At 41.0% G+C, this 22209-nt stretch overlaps 1 protein-coding gene across 3 annotated transcripts in view; it reads right to left on the bottom strand.

Moving 5' to 3' along the window:
- Nucleotides 1-22209, bottom strand: part of grin2aa (glutamate receptor, ionotropic, N-methyl D-aspartate 2A, a) — a 213167-nt gene that overhangs the window by 77189 nt on the left and 113769 nt on the right. The window lies entirely within an intron of this gene.

The raw sequence follows: 22209 nt of genomic DNA on the forward strand, positions 1-22209 counted from the left end.
AGAGAATCAAAGTAATAAGCTTCCATGTGAAGAAAATATATGGATGAGGGGCTCAGAACAATTCAATTAGGACCAAATGGGATTGGTGCGGTAGAAACAGGCCTGGTCTTGTTCTAGCGAACGAGGGCTGCATTCACTTCACTCATATCCACTCCATTAAACCTGATTGAGAATCATTTTCCAATTAATTCAGCAAAACTCAGACATGAGCTTGGACACTGCAGACAAGCACAATTACAGGTGGACAAATGATCTCTATTCATTTATGCTGTATTAAGAATGATCCATTATAGTGCACTAAATTAAATTAGGTGAAATGAGACAAAACATGTTATAGAAGAAAAGAAGATGGCAGTGTGGCCGACAAAAGTGTCAAAGTTAACAAATCCCTGTCTATAGACAGTTTCACCAAATATGCATTCTATAGGTAGACACACAGCTTCAACAGTTCATGAGTTGGGTTGTGAGGAAATTGCAACCATAATGCTGCGAACCACCTCATAATGAAAAAAGAAAAAAAAAATCACTCCTTCCACTCTTCATTTAGCCAGGAGATTCTTGTTGGCAACCGATAGAAGCCATCTGTATCTTCTTGAGTAGCTCTTGAAGTTGATATCTGCTCAGGCCAATCAATCTAATTTTTGGCTAGGTCGGGTTGGAGACCAATGAGTGCAATGACAAAGCAAGGCAAGTTTATTTGTATGGCACAATTCAACAACAAGGGGACATTTTTGGACATCAGCAATGACACTGTACTCTATTCTGTCCAGCATATTTATGTGCTCATTAACAAAACAACTGTGTCATATCAAAATGTGAACTTCACCTTGTTGTCACTTTCCAACTGTGCTGATTTGAGTCACCCCCTAAGTCACCCCTCAAGTCAATTTTTTTCTTTTTAATTTATATAAGACAGGAAAGGTGTTCTTTTTTCCGCAACCCAACTCAGTTTAATACAGTTCTACCTCCTGCAGGGAAAGAAAACAACAACAGTGCATTTGAACTTAAGTGGAATTTTTATGTACATATCGGGCAGGAAAAGTGAGATCCAGTCACAAGATGACACTTGACACATGTGGAAAAGCATATTAATTAGGGGTGTCACGGTACACACAAGTCACGGTTCGGTACGTACCTCGGTACAGGGGTCACGGTTCGGTACGGGTTCGGTATGGGTTCGGTACAACGGGAAAAAAAATACAAAAAGTCCCAAATGTAAGACGAGTTTTTTCTTCCTTTATTTTGATCATAGCATTTGAAAGTTAAAGTTTGTTCAAAACTAAAAAGCATCTCTTATTAAAGTGTAAAATAAATAGAATAAAACATTTAACTTGTGCATTAGTGTTTTTAATTTTTTATGTTTTTTATGTGAGCGCGGGATGGGACATTGTAACGAGCTCGAGCACTTTTAATAAACACTTGAACCCGGGCTGCTCTACTGCTGCATATGGGCAGAGCCGTCTGGGGGCGGAGCATTCTCCATGGGCCTTATGATAGTCATTTTAACGTTCAACAACATCATCCTACCAGAAACACACACACACACACACACACATACACGCGCGGAGCTGAAAACTCAGATAGTCACGGACTGACTCAGTTCCATCTTTGATTCAGCTTAAATACAAAAAACCTAACTGGTCTAAAATTACACAATCTATTTAGATAGATATAGACACAGCGGTCTATAACATCATTTCTGAGCTCAGAAAGAGAATAGACTCGGCAGTCTAGTTGACAACAACACAAATCACATTCAAATAGGCAGGTGGTCAAAGCTACCACAACATTCTGTTAAGAAATTATTTAAGAAGGTTACACTGACTCACCAACGGTAGTTGACTCTTCCATAACCCAAAATAATCCAGGTAACGTGGAAAACGGGGTAACATTCAAAACTTTGTACAAATTTAGTCCTCTTTTAAACTTTAGCGCTAATATCCTTCACGGCAAATTGGCTGTGACTGTTAAGGCTGATTTATGGTACCGCGTTACACCAACGCAGCGCCTACGGCGAAGGTTGCGCATATGCGCGTAACCTCGCCGTAGACTGCGCCGTACCTGTTGGTGTATGCAGTGGTGTAAAGTAACGAAGTACAAGTACTTCGTTATTGTACTTAAGTAAGATTTTTGAGAATTTGTACTTTTATTGATACTTTCATTTTTCTGTACTTTTACTTTTACTTCGTTACATTTTCAAGGAAAAAATCGTACTTTTAATCCGCTACATTTAAAATTGGACACGTCGTTACTCGCTACAAATTAAAGCCATGAGAAAAGCACAGCGGGGGCTGATTTATGGTTCCGCGTTACACCGGCGCAGAACTACGGCGTAGGGTACGCGGCGACGCACACCCTACGCCGTAGCCTACGGCGTAGTTGTGCGTCGATTTAAGGCGGACGGGAAGGAAGGGGGGCGAGTAAATTGCCCGTGATTGCCCGGCGGCGGGTCCGTGACGAGACACCTGGGGCAGACGGGGAGACTCGGCCTCCCCGAGAAGGAGCCGCAGCCCCGGGGAGAGTTGCGCCGCAGAGGCGGGCCGGAAAGGCCTGAGGAACCGCCGTCGCGTCGAGTACCGATGAAGACTGAAGCCTGAATTATCGTTCCGCGTTAAATCGACGCAGAGCCTACGCCGAAAGGTACGGCGTAGGGTACGCGCCGAAGCGCACCGTACGGTGCGTGTCGCCGCGAACCTTACGCCGTAGGCGCTGCGTTGGTGTAACGCGGAACCATAAATCAGCCTTGAGCGGCAGCCGACGCTCAAGCCGACGAAATTAAAATGGGTTAATGGAAACAAACGCTAAAGGGGTCAGAATAATATCACCATTATTTAGAGTTGTAAGCAAATTCTTGGATTCTTCATTTCTTTGCAATCCTTTTGAAAATAATTTTGTACTTTGAATTTTGTACTTTGTACTTTGTACTTTTTACTTTTGTACTTAAGTACATTTTACACCATGTACTTTTGGTACTTTATTATATTTAATTTGAGGTACTTTTGTACTTTTACTTAAGTAATTTTCTTAATGGGTACTTTTTACTTTTACTTAAGTAATTTTCAAGCAGAAAATTTGTACTTTTACTTAAGTACAATATTTTTGTACTTTTTCCACCTCTGGGCGTATGCTCTGCGTCGATTTAACGCTGAACCATAAATCAGGCTTTACTCCCAATCCGCGCTGGCACACGGTCCTGATGCGTTCAGGACAGTTGTAAATTAAGAATTAGAACATTTTATCGTTATTATAGCCTACAATTTATGATGATATATGAATTGCACATATATTTATTGATATGCACAGACTAGCACACATTTAGGTCTGTAATGGAACGTGACTTTTGATATTTATAAGGGGAAAAAAAAAAGATGATTAATTTATTTTTTTTTTTTACTCAGTCAGACGTATTCGCCGTATGACTGCGTGTACCGAACCGTGACCCCCGTACCGTGACGGAACGGGACGAATACAAATACCGTTACACCCCTAATATTAATGCAAGATGTGAACTGATGTCTTAAGAGCTTACCACTTCTGACCGGATAACTAAGGATGAATGTTAATACCAGGTCTAACCAGGGTGTAACAGAATCCTAAAGTCTTGGCTCAGTTGCTGGTCAATGCACTCAATCATTTCCACATTCAAACTGTCAACAGAATGTGCCAACTTCAGGAAAATTAAAGTTAAGAGCTACTCAAGAGGGCATAACTCCCCTTAAAATCTTGTCTTAATGGAGAGGTCTTGTGCTGACATAGCAGGTTCCCTTACATGTGATGCTGGTATTATTAGGCTGCTTAAATCAGAAACCAAACGTGATGCACTTAAAACAAACAAACAGAAAAACAATATAACTTGTTATGCTGCAGTCTTAACAATTGAGATGAATGTGACATAATTAAGTTCCCTGGTTCATAATTCAGTTGAGTAAGTTATGTATGGAATAAAATTACAGGAGGAGAAAACAATATGCCACTCATCAATATGCAAGAAATATTAAACTGTATTCCTGACTCGACAACTATCCATACAGACATTGTGTCATTCAATTTTAAGGGAACAAAATGCTCAGCTTGGGCAATTTCCTGCTGACAGTCATTGTGTTTTGATTGTAATTTGGGAGCATGATGAAATGATTGGGTTAAAGAGGATCATTTAAAACTCTCTCAGTACACATAACAATAACAGCTAAGGAATATTATTTAGGTTTCACGATTCAGCTCTTTCACATTAGTTTTACGCATGTGGCTCCACTGGGAGAGATACGTATAAAGTTAGTCCTAGAAGCAATATCTAATTTATAGAGACATTTGATTATATAATCTATGTTGAGAAGAGGTCAGATAAGATGAGGAAATCCTCTTAATATGTGAAAAGTATAAGAATGGGAAAAGTATAAAGAATTGGAAAACCCTTCTGTGACATCATCCATCTGTTTGCTGACGAGTGGTTGTGAAGGTCATTTCTTTGGTGCTCTGGGTGATATGTTCGGCAGAATGAACAAAGCCAGTGGGTTTGAACATGCCCACCTTACCTCAGTTACCACGATCTACCTCTATTAGTTTAGCTTATCTCATGCTATATAGCCCATGATGCTTATTAACATTAGCTTACACCGATTTGAACAAATGTGTCCATCCATGCTGCTTTCTGATGTTGCTCATGAAAGAGTGCCGCCGAAACGCCGACCAAGCTCCACCAAGACCTGACTATCCAAGCCCATGTTCTGGTCAATTGCAGATCCATACTAACTTTAAAGTAAAAATGACTATACTCTAACAATTTTATTAACAAGTGAGAAGTCAAGTCGACCAAAAGTGCAAATCAAGGTGAAATCATGACATGTAGTTGCTTAAGCCCATAGACTGTTATGCAGCAGGCCCTCTAGAGATAAAAATAATAAAGAACGTACACCAATATTTATGCTTGAATTTAGTTTAGCATGTTAGTTTAATATCATTTTAACAGATTATGTCCATACAAATTCTCACCCACATTCAAAACAGTACTCGTGGATGTGAAATGTATCTATGGATACTAAAACTGCACCAGGTTGTACATTACGATAACATGGGAATCATTTCCAGAACCAGGCTCTCGTGGTAATTCAAGAACTCCAGGTTTTGTGCTGGCCTCACATTAGCAAACCAGATGTAGACCATTGTTTTGTTCCTCCAGAATGATTTTAGCGTTATTGGATGGTCCCACACAACACTTGACATCATCGTATCCATTATGTTAACTGAGTTGTGCTTCGACGATACAGAGTAGGTCAAACTCATCATTGTGAAATGGCATCGTACGGGATGAAAATTGACACAAGAAGAAAACATGGACTGAGTGCAGCGGCTGATTTTAGAGCGGGGTGTATAATTTCTTTGCATGAGCTAGCACTTCCTCCTCCCTGTCGTCATAGCTTCTTAAGGGTGTGGGAAATCATTGCTTGCATTATTTGTGTCTGTGGGGATGAATGACAAAATTGGTGAGCGCCTCATCCCCTCTGCATCAAGATCCTTGAGCGCAGTTTAATGGTATCGTATCTGTATGTGAGATTTATTCACTCCAGACTCAGGCTCCAGCGTTGTTCAGAGGCTCTCTTATAGCTTTGTACTGCTGTATGTGTGTGCGCTCATGTGTCGTAGAAACTGAAGCGATTTTGAGCGTGGTGCTAAAGGAGGAGGTCATGCTGTAAGACCTGTCACTCCCTGTCTCCATCACAGCAGCAGCAGATACTCCCACACTGAGCTGCAATACACAGAGGGCTGTGCACACGGCCGGTCATGGGATACGCAGAATCAGGTCAAACATTTAGATGAGACTATCCATGGATCTTTTGTAGTATTGTCTAATATTGACAGCCACCTGACAGACAAAACAGGTGAGCAAAATGTGTCTCATTGGGTTTTACAGTAAACTTAAGGGCTATTATTTAAATAAACATTGCCAGTTGTGATTTACAGCTTTCAATGCAATTGTTCATTACTAAATATAGTTTAATTGTTTTTTAATTATTTTGAATGATTTTATAAGGCGTTTTGATATAAGCTTGAGAGTAAAACAACCTCTGCAGAGCCATAACCAAATCAAAAAAGGCAGATTTCTCTTAACAGCATGTGGCACATTCATCTTAAAGGCAGTATCTGTGAAATCTGTTCTGCAGAAGCCACTGGTGGTCATGGGAGTTCTCTCAAGATTTCTGTTCCACTGTTCTTTTACAGGTACATGTATGTGTTTTTAAAAGAGTGGGTCTACCACCATCTGAAAGAGCAAAGTACTTCAACGTAACAAAAGTAGGTAGAGTTCACACCTGCTTTTGCACTGACGCATTAATACAACTTTGACAAACCTATGATGTCACAACACAGATTACGTGTCCTGGAAGACCTTACCGTATTTTCGCGACCATAAGGCGCAACTTTTTTTTTTTTTTTTTTTTTTTAAATGTGCCGGGCGCCTTAAGAAACGGTGCGCCGTGTCTATTACCTGAATTACGGTAATGTCAGGTCGGCCACCATGAGAAGGTAAAAAGAGAAGGGGGCGGGTGAAGCTGAATGAGACCATCCACTGAGCTGTTTAATGCGAAACAGATGATGAAGACTTTTAAGGATTTGCTTGATGTGTAAAGTGAAATAAAATACAATCAAACTAAGTTTTGCTCCGCTCTATTTAAATAAGCACACTTGTGTGTGAGTGTTCTGCAGCGCCGGCCGGTCGGAACCGTCCACATTCCCCGGTTAAAGCAGCGGCTGCAGCAGCGCGGTGATGGTCGCTGCTGCAGCCGACTTCCTGGTTCCCCAAGCGCGTCCGATGACCTGGTTCCCGGCCGCTTTAAGAGCAGAGATTTCTGGGGTCTGTCTCAGGTCAGATCAGCTTCACTTTCCGAGATTTGCAGCCAAATCTGTCGGTTACAAACCCGGTACCGGATCCCGACATGCGCGTGTGTGTATTTGCGGCGCGACACACAGATTCTCATGTAGGCTATGTGGTGCTGGACTGGCGCAGCTGATGGACAGAAACTTATGGTGATTTTTAAAAGAAAAACTTTGCATAAGAGGTTTCCAGCCGGAGTCATTATAAGGGTGAATGAAAAGAGGGGGCTGGATGAAGGGATGATGATGATCAAGAAGCTGAGACAGGTCTGGAAATTCGGACTGGCGCAGCTGAATTAACGGAGCTCCTGTCGGATACAAACCCCGGTACCGGCTCCCCGACAGCGCGTGTGTGTGAGCGGGTCCAGCGCGAGGGTCCCGGGACCGCCGCGGGACCAGCGCGGGGGGGGGGGGCGGACCGGGACCCGGTCCGCCGCGGGACCAGCGCGGGGGGGCGGACCGGGACCGGGACCGGGACCGGGACCCGGGACCCGGTCCAGCGCGAGGGAGCAAACGGGGAGCGGGACCCGGGACCGCCGCGGTCGGGATTTTTAAAAGAAAAGCGTTCCCTAAAGAGACTTTTCCAGCCAGAGTGAAATGAAAAGGGCTGGATGGATGAGGAGATGATCAGTGGCGAGACAGGTTTGTGCAGCAACCCGGTGGTTTTTTAAAATTCTTTAATGCAGAAACAGAATATGAACCTTTGAAGGGTTTGATTGATGTGAAAAGTGAAATAAAATATCAAACTAAGTTTTGCTTCTGCTGTATTTTTAACGCGTGTGTGTTTTGCAACGCGTGTCTGTGCAGCTCCCTCTCCGTAGACGGCGCCTTTTGGGTCGGTGCGCCGTATGTGTGTTTTAAAACCAAAAATGACACACAAAACTGAGGGTGCGCCTTTCCACACAGTGCGCCATATGGTCGCGAAAATACGGTAGTTTCTGTCATTCCTCTGGATGGCAACCACAAGAAAGCAGTTCATTGAACATGATAAAGATTTCAAGGGATTGACGTGAAAATGTTCAAGATCCCATTCCTTGGGATGTGCCAGAATCAATTGAACATAAATCCTGCCCTACAACCCAGAGCCCAACAAAACATCTGCTGCTTACGTCCAAGTCCGGACTCCACTTTACAAGTGCCTTGTCCATCACCCAGTTGTGTCTTGGTGGAATGAGAGGGACCTAAAGAGTATTGTGGTGTTTATTATAACGTTGATAAAGCTGGAATTCAGGTACAGCTACATATCCTAATTTCACATGCATAAATAGAAACTTTGCTTGGAATGACAAATTGTGAGCCTGTTTCGTCCAGGATACAGACAAAGCTTTAATTTTTCAGCAGTGGTACAAGCACGTAGAGGGTTCTCTAAAGCAAAACGACTAAACAGCTCTTTAGTCACCTGTGACTCTTGCATGGTAGCGTTCAGAAAAAAGTGAATGAGTAACTGCTGCAACAATGTAAGATTCCCCAATGTGGAGAAATTCTAACAGGTTTGATAGAAGTTTTCTTATCCTTAATTAATGTGTGCAAGACCAGCCAAAGGATGCACAACAGAAACCCACCACATTGTTGCAAGTTATTGAAAAAAGCAACAGAAAAATCATATTTTTCTAAGGATAAATACAACAGGGAAAGAGTTTGGTATCAACTTATCATTCACTTGAAAGTGTGCTCTCTGGCATGCTGTTATTTCCCCAAAAATCAACTGAAGCATTTGAGGGGGTTCATGGCCAAAAAACAAAGAACCAGATGCTTGAATTGAAAACTGAATGAAGACCTCAGATAATAACTATTTGATTGATTGAGAAATTAATCACTGAGCCCAAAGGGACCACATCACAGTATTGGCTTTGTCCAAAGCTTAACTGAGCAAAAGTAATTAATTAAATGGTGGCAAATTCACTTATTCTGTCCCGACCTGTTCTAATTACGTGACATTTATTAATTACTTATTTAATTTAATTAATTTAAGAAATTATTATCACATTACATCTTTGATACAATTGTTTCTAACTGGATGGCTCACAAGCTATATTGGGGGGAAAAAAAGCCAATCGTTGCCTCTCATTTCAATCTTTTCAAGTGTGACATGTCTCCTCTCAATCACACCTTCAGCATACACACATACCCACACACACACACACACACACACACACACACACACACACACACACACACACACACACACACACACACACACACACACACACACACACACACACACACACACACACACACACACACACACACACACACACACACACACACACACGAGTGCTACACACTCAAACACCTGCCCCACCAGACAAGACAACTTGTCTATGTTGAGATCCAGGGGAGTTAAAAATAGCAGTCCTCATATCCTCTGCTGTTAAAAGCATCATGTGCTGTCTGGTCTGGTGACACACACATACGAAGAAATAAATAAATAAACTCTCTTTCACATGCAGATGAGATTGCGCAGCACAGAGTTGATGTTGGGGAAGAAAACACCACGATAACGCCTGGATTTCTCATCACACAATAGCTGTCGTAGATATCCTATCAGTTAAAAGTGCCTCAGATACCTCGTTATCAGCTGGTTTTAGTGGCTCTGCTGAGTCTGCCGGCGGAGAAAGACAAAAATGAGAAAAAGTCCTCGGTGACCAGTCACTAAATATAACTGGACCGATCTAAAAATAGCAGCGACTAAACAAAGGAAAGCAAGCTGAAACTCAAGGCCTGGTTTACGACATCTTAAGTTACAAACACACTCCAAACCAAGTGGGGTGGAATACACAAGACCTTTTTTAGGTGAGATCACACTAAGGGAGTAAGTCACACACCCCCTAAAAGGAATATACATTTGGTCAAACAAAACAAAGGAGAATTTGAAAAGGTCCCTGAAGTGCTTGGCATGAGTGGGAAAGCAAAGCATTAAAGTCGTAAAACTGACAAAAAAGAAGAACCAGACCTTTACATCCCTTTCGAAGCAGTCCACATCTCTGAGACAAACTTTAAGACTGGAATGTGTGTGAATTCACTTTGTCAAATATATCTTCAATGTGATGTTTTACTTTTTTTTTTAAATACTATTTCCATTTCACCGCCATGGTTGAACGATTGATCTCAATAAACTATAACATCAACCTCTTAACAGCTCTAGGATTGGCTAAGGTGCTGCTTGCTGCTTTACTTTAAACTCTTACCTTTCTTTTAAACGTTTCATCCTTTTTTCTTCAATTGTAACTTCTAAGCCTCTTCTCGACTTCTTTACCATTTTTGAAGTTTTATTAGATTGAAAGCCGAACTCATTTTGCCATAAGTCAATCCATTTTGACAATTCTTTTTAGGCTTTTTTCTGAGACCTGCTTAAAGGTATTACCCATGATTTTAAAAAGCTAGCAAGATTTGAAAGTGGCACCTCCTCTAAGCCCCGCCCCCTCCTCCCCCCCCCATCAGCGCTCCGTCCAAAGCCACGCCCCCACAAACTTTGGGGAACGCGCATTTGCAGGAGTCGAGTTTTCCAGGACATTTTGGACAGCACATTTTCAACAAAACTACCCCATGTCTCATTCACCTGTAAGACAGGCCGGTTTTAGGGGGCTACGGCGTAGGCTACGGCGTAGGCTACGGCGTAGGCTACGGCGTAGGCTACGGCGTAGGCTACGGCGTAGGCTACGGCGTAGGCTACGGCGTAGCCCTACGGCTCTTCACGTGTCCCTGCGGGCTGCTGCTGCTGGGCGGAGAGTCCTGCAGCTGCAGCCCGGACCGCTCTGCTCCCCGCTCTCACACACAGCGGGACCGAGCCGCTCTGGAAATAACTACATGATAACTACATACTGGGGGTCCGTGGCAGAGGGGAGGGAGGGGGGTTACGATCATATAGAGACCCGACAGCTCCGGACCCCATACTCACTGAGCGCCCCCCACAGAATGGCACGAGGGACACAGTCAAATGCCTTCTCCAGATCCACAAAGCACATGTGGACTGGTTGGGCAAATTCCCATGAACCCTCAAGCACCCTGTGGAGGGTATAGAGCTGGTCCAGTGTTCCACGATCGGGACGAAAACCACATTGTTCCTCCTGAACTATGGGCCGTATTCTCCTCTCCAGTACCCTGGCGTAGACTTTGCCCCTATAGTTGGAACACACTCTCCGGTCCCCCTTTTTAAAAGAGGGACCACCACCCGGGTTTGCCACTCCAGCGGCACTGTCCCCTTCCTCCATGAAATGTCGCAGAGCGTGTCAACCAAGACAGACCTACGACATCCAGAGACTTGAGGTACTCAGGGCGAATCTCATCCACCCCCAGTGCCCTGCTACTGAGGAGCTTACGAACCACCTCAGCGACCTCGGCTTGGGTGAAGGATGAGCACATCCCAGAGTCCATACTCTCTGCTTCCTCAATGGAAGGCATGTCAGTCGGAATGAGGAACTTGACTTAGGGCTGATTTTTTTCTCTTCTTTTTTTAATTGGCCTTCCATCTTTATTTTTTGGATTCTTTTGCTTTAAAAGGTTCTGTGAAGCATTGCTCCCTCATGGTACTTTTCAGTGCAATGGGGTCTTTGAGCCATTGTTGGATTTAGGACACATAACATTCATAATGAACCTTAGCCTTGGTGGAGTTAAATGTTTTCCACATCTTCGCAGGTTTTCTCCAGGCACTGTGGCTTCTAAAAACATGCATTATATCTTGCTTGGGAATCTAAATTGTTTGGAATGAGCTCTCTTACACTAAAAACATTTCAGTGCACTTCTATCAAAATTGTTTTGACTTCTCAGCACTGTTGTTTAGTGGTCACCGTTTGTTTTTGAGTATGTTTTCAGGTGAGTTTTTTCACTGTTTCGATCTTTCGTTGTGTAGTCTTGAGTTTTTTGTACGTCAGAGGTTCCAACCTGAGACAAAACTGTGCTAGAATGCGGTCAAAGATGCGATCCCTCCTGACTCTAAATGACATCTAACAGAACTAACAAAATTAATCAGGAGGGGTAGCGGGGGAAGGGGAATAGGGGGAAAAAAATGAATAAATAAAAAAAAAATGTATATATAACATTTTTAAAATACATAAAATGAAAAAGAGAGGGGAGCTTTCCTTTCACTGCCGTCCTACCTGCCTCGGGCAACTGGAGTCTGGTGGGGGCCTCCTGCTCGCTTCCCTGACGCCCCGGTCTGACCTCACCCCTCATTGCAATACATAAATTACTAATTTTAACTCTAATAATTATTCTTGGCATTATCATGATGTATTGTTTCATAGTTTATTATTATATTAAAAGGAACCCTGGTTATTAAGACTTGTAGTCCCTAATGAGCCACAATTGTTCTCTTATACTAAAATATGTTGTTAGAAACACATAAAATAATCTAATTGCTTTAAAAATCTACAATGTTTATCACATATTTTGACCTGCGGGAGGCGCCATGTTCTACCTGCGCAATGCATTCTGGGGGCGATGACGTAGAACGGTGGCTCTGGGAAGATAAGCCACATTAGTTTAACTGCGATAGGTATCTAAAAAATAGATGAGCAGCACTCTCCCGGCCGTGGAGGCTGACGAGGGAGCCCATAAGACGTCTCGGTTCAGGCAAACTGGATCAAAGTTCTCGTGTGCTGTGATGCACGGGAGATCTGCAAAAATGATCAAAGTCGTGCGCATCTTAGTGCATTAGGCTACGGCGTAGCCTACGGCGTCTACGGCGTAGGTGCACCGTCACCTTAATGTTTTAAGCTGCATTTTCATCTGTGTTTCTGGTGCGCCGTCACCTGTTTAGCTGTGTTTTCATCTGTTTCTGGGTGTCAAAACAGTGTACTGGGGCTAGCAGGTGCCACCGTCTGACGTCACTACCCAGAATGCATTGCGGTGTAAACAACAATGGCGACCTACGAGTTAAATTATATTTTCAAATTTTATAAAAACGAAGACATCAAAAAGGTTTTTTATATCACATTGTTATAATTGATACCAACATTTATCTTTTAAGACCTACATGTCTTAATAGCCAGGGTTCCTTTTAAGTTATGAAATCTCATGGGATGTTAAACTATAGTATTATTATATTGTTATATATAATAGTATGGTGATATAATTTGGTTATATGTTATAATATTTTATAAAAATTATGTTATATTAGGATATTACTATATTATTATTCTATATTGTATAGTGCTACACCACTCTATATGATAATTATTTATTTGTTTAACTTATTTACACACACACACACACACACACACACACACACACACACACACACACACACACACACACACACAAACAAACTGATGTCGTCTTCTGTTGTTGTTTGCACTGTATGTTAATAAATTTAAAAAAAAAACTGTGCTTGAATGGTAATGTACTTATATAGCCCAATTCTAGTTTAATTTACCACTCCAAACACTTTCACACTGAAAGCCATATTTATCCATTCACACACCCCTCCTTAGTCATCAACGCAGATTTCTATGGGACCTGATTGCTATAATGCACGCAATCACACATCAATCAATGCACTCATGGGGTTCAGTATCTTGTCTAAAGAAACTTCAACATATGGACTGCAAGACCAGGAATGTAACCATCATTTATCAGGTTAACAGATGACGGTCCTACCTCTCGAGTTACAATTGCTCCAAATCCATAGAAGAAACTGTTAAGTCTAACTACTTTCATGGTTAAAATTAAGATTAGGTACAGGGTAAGACTGGGGAAAAGGTTAGGGCTTAATGTGCAGATAAAGCTGGCTGGGTTTGGAGGCAAGAAGTACCTTGTGTGACGTGAAGACTGAACAAGGACGGGTCTGTGCTAGTCTTTGTAGAAACAGCAGTTAAAATAGGAACACCAAATGGGAAACTTGACTCATTGGTTTCATAATTTGTTACATTTTCAGTCAAGAAGAGGACTGCAGTCTGTTATTGGTGCAATTGATGGTTAATTGTTAATCTCTTAAAAAGGGTAGAGATTAGATGAATGAGATTAATGTTGCTGTCATTTTCTTAGGAATTTACAATATGTAAAACTTTAACAGTAACATGCGATAACTTGGTGAAACAGCCAAAGATGAAAGAAAAATAAAAGAAAGCATGTCATTTGAAACATGTTTTATAATTCTGGTTCGACACTCCTTGCTAACTGGAAGTTGATGTGTTGTCTTAGGTAGGACAACAGTTTTTATAATGTGATTTTTTCTAAGAATAATTCCTTTGCTCTACAACACTAGCATGAAATGTCTAACAACCAACAATACAGAAGTGATTATGGTCATACGGTAACATACCATCTCCAATTGGTCTTAAGCTTTGCTTTTGTTTACATATTTCTTAATTTCTGCAGGAATAAACATGTAAAACAGAAAAAGTAGGAAAAATTCACAAACTGGAAATCTTGATGTCACTCCTGCTGAAACACCACAACATTGTACGTTTTGCAGGTTGCGATAACTGTGTAACAAGTGGCCTATGGGCCCCGTGAAAACTATTTTGATTATCAGTCAAAGTTATGAAAGTCACAAAAACTATCTTTTTTTTATTTTTCCCCTGCCTTATTGGGTACTGAGAGAAATATCATTGCATTAACAGCGTTGGGGGTGTTTTCTTTCACTTGCAGTAAATGTCTTCTACAAACAGCACATGAATCTGTGGAGGCTTATTTAGTCTTTACTAGATTACAGTATTTTAAAACAATGAGTGGATCCTTCGGTGGCCCTGCAGAGAAAAAGAAGCCCTGTTAAAGTGTGTTTGTCTTGTTGAGTGAGCAGAGAGGTGCACATTTCTTTTGTTTTTGTTGGATAATAATCATAGGGAGCAGTAGCCTTCAGCTACTGAACAGAGGCGACGCAGACATTACCATACACACACACACAGATTGTTGAGCAAGGCTCTATTTGACGTCATAGAGGAATATTTTTGGCATGGAAGCAGTCCATTATAACAGATAAACACAGAGGGAGAAAAGAGACCTATTCATAGTTTATCATAGCAGCAATGGCTGTATACGTGCGACTGTCTTATACCAACGAAATAACAACATCCCTGTCTCTCTGTATTTGCCCTCCTTTCCCGCTCACTCTTTTCTCTAATAAGTCCAATTTCTTCTTCTTTGTGGCTTCTTTCCTTTTTGTTGACTCCATGTCCAGGGGCGCTGCCTTTGCTTGCCTCCCCTTATCCATTGCACCCTCTCCCACCTACTCTCTATGTATCGTAATAGGGCTGATATTCTGCTACAGTCATAAGGGAGCCAAGCAAAAATAACTATGAGGCATTCTTTAGTGATTTTACAACATAGCAGACAACCCTTTTAGAAAAAAAAAAAAAACAACGACATAAAATATGCCTTAAGAAACAAATTGACCCCGTAAAAGTAATAATTACTGTCATAATTTATTGGAAACTTGAAGTACGGAACAGCTCATATGGTAGACAAGCTCAGTGACTTAAAGGGGACCTATTATGAAAAACACGTTTTTTCTTGCTTTAACATATATAAAGTGGTTTCCCCTCAGCCTGCCAACACAGAGAAGGAGGAAATCAACCAAATTCTGCAGTGTCTGTACAGCCGCCCGGATGAGCCGTCCAGTGTGATGTGGCTTCTACGAGCCGTTCAGATTCTGCTCCCGTCGTTACGTAACCAAAATGCAATTTGCATCGGTTCGCCTCCGATGCGTGAAACCACGCCCACAACCAACTCTGGCCGGAACAACAACAAAAACAACTCTGCCGGCCGGAGCTTCCGCCATTTTTTCGTAGCGGTGTATCACGTCATTCAGGCAGCCAATCAGCACAGAGCCTCATTATCATAGCCTCCCCGCCCAGTCAGAATCCAGCATAGATAATGAGGTTAGAGAATGGGAAGATAAAGACATGGCTCAGAGGCTGAATTTCTAATTTATTTAGCAAAAACAATCAAAAGCGTGTTTTTAAGACATTCAAGGCCTGTTTAAAATAGGTATTAGATGCCATAACAGGTCCCCTTTAAAGCATAGAAACAAGTCTCTGGTACATCTGGAATTGTGTTGCACCCACTTCAACTTCAATTTCTTAAACTTCAGAGGCTAATCTTGAAGACTGGTAGATTTTGCTCAGGAACACAAGTCCTGGTCCCAGTCGTTCACAGACCTTTTTTTAACATGTCCTGTAAATGCCCTCTATATTCCTGCTTGTTAATACCTGAAACCAAGATTTAGAAGCCAATGATGCTAATGATCAATACTTCTCAACTGTTAAGATTGCCTTGGTATAAAAACCAGTGGCATTGATATCCTATCTCCTGAGTATCACATAAAATAAAAAGGAAATAATAATAAAGTCCTTGGAGCTTGACTGACCATTGAGCAGGGACTGCAGGCTACAAACAACGGACACGTTTTCCATGACAAGAAATGCCCGACCCACAGGCGACTGCGGCCCATGAGCAGCAGGCCTCGGTTCAGCTCTGGCAACACTAGTTTCAGATATTGCTTAAATAGCGACATTTGACAAGAGGATGCTTAACCCTTCAATGTTTGACATATGAAATAATGACAAAAAAATCCCAATTTATTTTATTTGAAACATTTATTATATTTTGAAATAAAATAACAAATATTGAGTAGTGCCTTTAACAATTTCTAAATAATCATTTTTCATTCATTCTTGGTATATTATGTATTTTTAATTTATTTGGTTTTCTTTCTTTTTTAATTTTGTTTTGTATTTTTTCCCTCTCTCTTTTTAGAATATTGGGGTGATACAGAGGTTGTAGGAACTCATGTATCAAATATAACACATTCTTGATCAAAATGTATTTAAAGCAACATTAATTAGCATCATTAGCATTAGCTTTAACTAAGCCAGCTAAGGTCAAATAGCTACCTTGCAGTGACTCAGGCCTGCATGCTCCACCTGTTTGCAGCATGGCTCTGACAAAAAAGAGGCTTCAAAAGCACTCTTCGGAAAACCTGTGGGTGAGATCGCCTGTGGTTTATCCAGTTCTTCTTAGTTAGTATAAATTTATTGTCCTTTCAGAAATTCTTTTTGCATCTGTGGCAGTCAGAATACATAGTCAAAAACAAAAAAACAGAACAATATACAAGATAATTCGACATAGAACGATTAAGTGCAATAGGCTATAGTACAACACTACACAATAACATAACACAGTGAATAGAATATTTGATCCTAAAGTGCTTCACACCAAACCTAGTGGAATATGAAATTAATAATGCATCTATAATGTATTTAGCAGGGCTATACTAGAGGGTATAAAAGATCTTTGGGCCTGGGAGGTCCGCAGAGGCGGCACCCTATACCTCCGTCCCGATGGTGACAGCAGATATTCTGCATTGAGGGGATGAGATATATCACTGCAGATTGCCCTCCCTTTCCCAGTCACACGGGATTCACAGAGCCCTCACGAAATTGTTGGCCTACAATCTTTACTAGACATGTTGGCATTCTTACTGAGTTTGTTCTTATTACCTATTGACACTGAAAAGAACCAAGCAATAAAACAAAAAGTGAGAATATTCTCTATGAATGAACGGTAAAAAAGAATCATAATGTGACGTTCCACTTCTTGTACAGTTTGTGGACACCTTCATTATCCTCCTTGGTCTCTTCCTGTCTTTTTTCCTTCTAGTATTTTTTTTTAAAACCCCACTGAGCTTTCTGGGACCCCGAGTATCCTTCTTGTACTACTCAATTATCTTCTCTCATACACAGTTCATCCACATAGCTACTGCATCTCCCATTTGTCATACTTCATCAATCTTTTGTAAAAACAAACAAGACAAAAGACAAAATCTAACTGGTTTAGTGGAAGAGTTAATAACTATGGGGTAGCCTCACAGCTCAATCCCAGATTTGGTGGCTCTTTATGGAATACTTAACTAATATTATTACAAAGAACATTGTTGTAGGGATTACTTGTTGAAACATGACTGTTTTCAGTATATAGATGATGATAAGTCTGCATGGATGCTCTCACTGCCTTTGGATGAACAAAAGTGTGTAATATAAGAGTTCAGTGCAGAGCTATAATAAAAATCTAGTGTACTATTTATTTGGAAATAATGCACAACAAATTACTGCAGTGCTCAAATATGTAGTTACACATATCCATTGAAACACATCTCGTTTGAACTTAAATTTCAAGAAAAACTTGCACCGTTATCATGTCGTGACTCTTGTGCACGTACATGCACGTAAACATAGTCTCTTTGGAGTGAGGCGGCACTGAAGGGAAGAGTTGTGTGCATGCGAGAGTGTGTGTGAGCCAGTGTATGTTTGTGTGTACCCGTGCCAGAGGGCTGTGTATCATGCTGAGCTCATTCCAAAGACACAAACAACACAATATAAACCTCAGCTCAAACAGAATGGGAGAACACCAGCTACACAGGAAAAAAATCAAAGGCCTCAAAGGCCACATTTATGCTGGAACAAAACACCTAGACCTACATTTGCGGGGAAGAACGACAGAGGCGACATACAAAGGCTCGTACTTAACTCTGGTGGTCTTTTTTTTTCTCTAATGTTCTTTTACAGGAACATTAGAATAACTTAACATGGCAATAAGAAACTAAATATTCCACTATTAACATACAAAAGGAAAAGAAAATACACAAATACCTAAAAGGAGACATGAAAATGAGTAAAATGAGAGAAAAAAAACAACTTCGGAGACCTTGGGATAAGCTGATAATGAAACAGAAATGATGATGTTGAACAAATTGCCTGGTCCAGTATTGAGTGTTATAAACTAGCTAATATATCCATAACCTTTTAAAATAGCATCTTATTTGACATTGTTAACAGCCAGCTATTTGCTTCATGGTGTATTTAGTGGGTCTACACTTATATAACACTTTTCTAAAGTTGCCTTAAAGTTATTTGGCTAAATCTTTAAGGTCAATTTAGTAAACTTGGCTTCAACCAGTGAGCTGGCATATTGAGCATCTGATGCATGCTATTCATTGATATGCAAGAAAGTAAAAAGCTTCTCAAATCAGGAAGGCTCGCTAGTTTTCAGATACACTTGTGCTAAAGGGCTAACATTGCTTCAGTTCATTTGGGTTTTTGGCCTTCACTTATGCTCTCTTAATGTCCGTACAAAATTTCTACTAGATATTTTTCAGGCATTGTGATTTGGATTTATTGATGTGCCCTGGATCATTGTCCTGTAGCATGATCAAATTTCGACCTTACTCCACCGCTGTGCTTGACTGTAAGAATGAGGTGTTTCTGCTGAAATGTTGCGTTTGTTTTTTGCGGTCTGGGTTGGGCTGTCCTGGATCTTAATATTTAACATTCTCAGTAAGGCCTTTAGGTCCTGTAGATCTATTTATGACAGCTTTACCTTAGGGGAAATTTGTTGTTGAAGATTGGCAGCTCTTTAGAATGCTTTCACATTGATAATATCTCACGCTGCAGAAAACTGAAAATGTTTTGAAATTACAACTGTTTCTCTAAGACTATTAATTATGTATTTCCTTTTCTGGCATTGTGCTAATACACCCCTGAATGTTGCAGACCAACAAACTGTCTGCACACCTGTTCAAAGGCTCATGGTCAGCACCACCTGGCTGAAACGTCACCTTCTAAATCCTAGGGAGGCTGTAAGGGGATACTGAGTATTGCCAACATAATTTTTTACTTCACACTACATAAATAATGGTACGCCATGTACTGTACGTGTTATGATAAAATACTCTTTCTTATGAGCTTTTAGACTGTAAAACTTACAAATAAAGATTATTTATACATTTTTGTGTCAAGGTAAAGACGTCAGTGTCATTTGGTCTCTAATTATGAATTTGGATGGTATCTCATAAGAGAAAACAGAGGACATGCCATCGCCCGTCTTGCATTTGTTTACTTCTGCCCTAACACCGGCCTCCTCTGTATGGGGGGCACATCAGTGCGAGATAATGCGCCGATAGTTTCCCTCCGCAGAGACGCATCGGTCAGCTGCGATGGCCGTCTTTAACCGTGGAGCCAAGTGAGTGATTCATCACTGCTGCCACTGACAGACACTGACACGGAGGGACCTACTTTGAAGAGGATGAAAAAAGGGGGGTGGGGGGGGTGGGAGGGGTGTCACAGGAAAGGGGGAAGAATGAGAGGAATGAGTGGCAGGGAGATTGATGAGAAGAGGGCAGAAATGAGGTTAGGGAGGATGAAAAAGATTGGAGGAGAAAAACGGGGGACTGTACTGAATATTCCATAACTTACTATTATTATCTGATCTCGTCTTGGTCTGCTTGAAATGATCAGTGTTGAAGGTCTGTTTTATTAGAGCCAGAGTCAGCAGATATTTAAGCTGAAATTAACCTAACCAGATTTGTGCATCAAGATTGACTTGCTTTTGGAGCCAGCCCCAGTGGTCATTCAAGGAACTGCGTGTTTTATTACTTCCCTGCTGGCAGCAGTTTAGCCAGCCTTGGGTGCTTATAGTTAACAAAAGAAATAAGGAGACAATTCTCTTCTTGCTTTTCTTCCTCTGCAGCACTCTGCTTAATTCAAATGAACACACTCGTACCTCATGCATATTACAGCAGCAGATAGGAGAAAGACTGAAAAGTACTTACACATTATATGTAATTGATATATAGATTAAGTGCAATGTAATTAGTAAGACTGCAACATATTAAGAGTACGATCCTGTAAATGCAATGTCCCAAATCCTGTAATCTAAAGCTTCTCTTTTTCTTTTGATTGGCTGCCAGCGAAGCCTGCGGCATAATTGGCTGCATTTCATTGGGCAGGCAGACGGATGGGACCCCTGGGAGGAGTCCATTGGTTGATTTCTGGTAACATGCACAGTTTTACTCACTGCCTCTCTCTCTCACTCTGACACGTACACGCGGACACACGCACACACACACACACACGACTAAAGGGGAACTCCCTAATACCTATAATGTACATTTTGCTGTCACAGATGGATTACTTACACAAGAGCAATGAAGAGGGGCAAAGGAAAAACATAAATATTAATTAATTAAGCGTTAATGACTGGAGTTATGGGGACTGTGGGAACTAGGTAACACATCGGAGGAAAGAAAAGGGAAGAAAAGAGATGAAGAAAGGATAAAGACATAGAAAGTTTGAGGTTGAATAATGAATATGTTCAACCTGTAACCATGTTGCACCTTTGTATGTGATACAACAACTGAAATATCAGTCACTTTACGGCTCTCCTGGCCATCCCTGGCTGATTTCAGATGTGTGACCAACCACTGCACAGATTATCTTTTGTGCATTCAGTTGGCTCTTATCAGCACGGCATTGGCTGACTCAACAGTCTGAATCAGCATCAGAGGAAGTGATGAGAGCGAGCTCTGTGATTGCATAATCACCCCATTCAATCAGTGATTTGGAGCCCTCTACCTTTTGTTTTTTTTTGTTTTTTTTTTGTTCCAGTATAAGATCAATCTAAATAAATGACTGAAAAAAAGCTGCAGTTTATACATTTATTTTCCAAATGTCATGCCATCAGCTGGTGCGTGCGGCTCCTTTACCGTGAGCACAGTTGCCTATTTTGTCGCAATCAAAAGCTCTCACCTTCTGGCATCTATCAGAGGTAGTTTGTGCAGTATTCTGTTGTTCATTCATCTGGACTTGTAGCAACTGGAAGGAGATGTTAGCTAAGGCACTACAAGTACAAACACTTCATTTATACACTTTGAAAGTTAAAACGGCTTCGGTTTGTCCAAGCTTTCACTTGTCATTTCGCTGCAAACACGTATTGTGATCTTATTCATTCCTGCTTCCATTCACGTCGTTTTGTTTCCAGCGAACGTTTACACTCCTCACCATCTAAGAATAAACCTACTGTTGTTTGAACTCCAGCATACTCATTTAATTTAAGTGCAGAGTGAAGAAAGCTGATGCTAAATAATGAGTTTAACTTGCATGTTGTCCGAGTGCAGAAGAAGCTTTTTTTTTTGGTTTTGCATCTCATATTTAAAAAAAATACCTTTATAACTCTGCAAAGTCATCATGATATGAAAATAAACCCCAACATGTTTGGGCAGTTCAAACCACATTTGTCACAGCTGCTCAGTGACCAAAGCATGTGTGTCAGAGGATGAATATGCAGAGGAAAAAGTTATAAAATAACATAAGAGCATTCAAAACATAGTAATAATTTAAAACATAACATTCATAGATTCATAAAAGAAGAATTTCAGGAAAACAACATGAAGCCATAGTTTTTCTTATGACGAACAAACCAAAAAGGGCGAACGGTCACGTAGTTACCAGCCAAGTCATGAAAAACAAAAGTGAGTCATGGATTATCTTAGTTAGAGCCTGAACATCCTGGAGAACCAGTGTCGTCCTCACGCAGCTTTTCCACGGTCTCCTATATGAGAACTTGGGA

The sequence above is a fragment of the Cololabis saira genome, chromosome 21 (assembly GCF_033807715.1).
Source record: "Cololabis saira isolate AMF1-May2022 chromosome 21, fColSai1.1, whole genome shotgun sequence".
Taxonomy (NCBI): domain Eukaryota; kingdom Metazoa; phylum Chordata; class Actinopteri; order Beloniformes; family Belonidae; genus Cololabis; species Cololabis saira.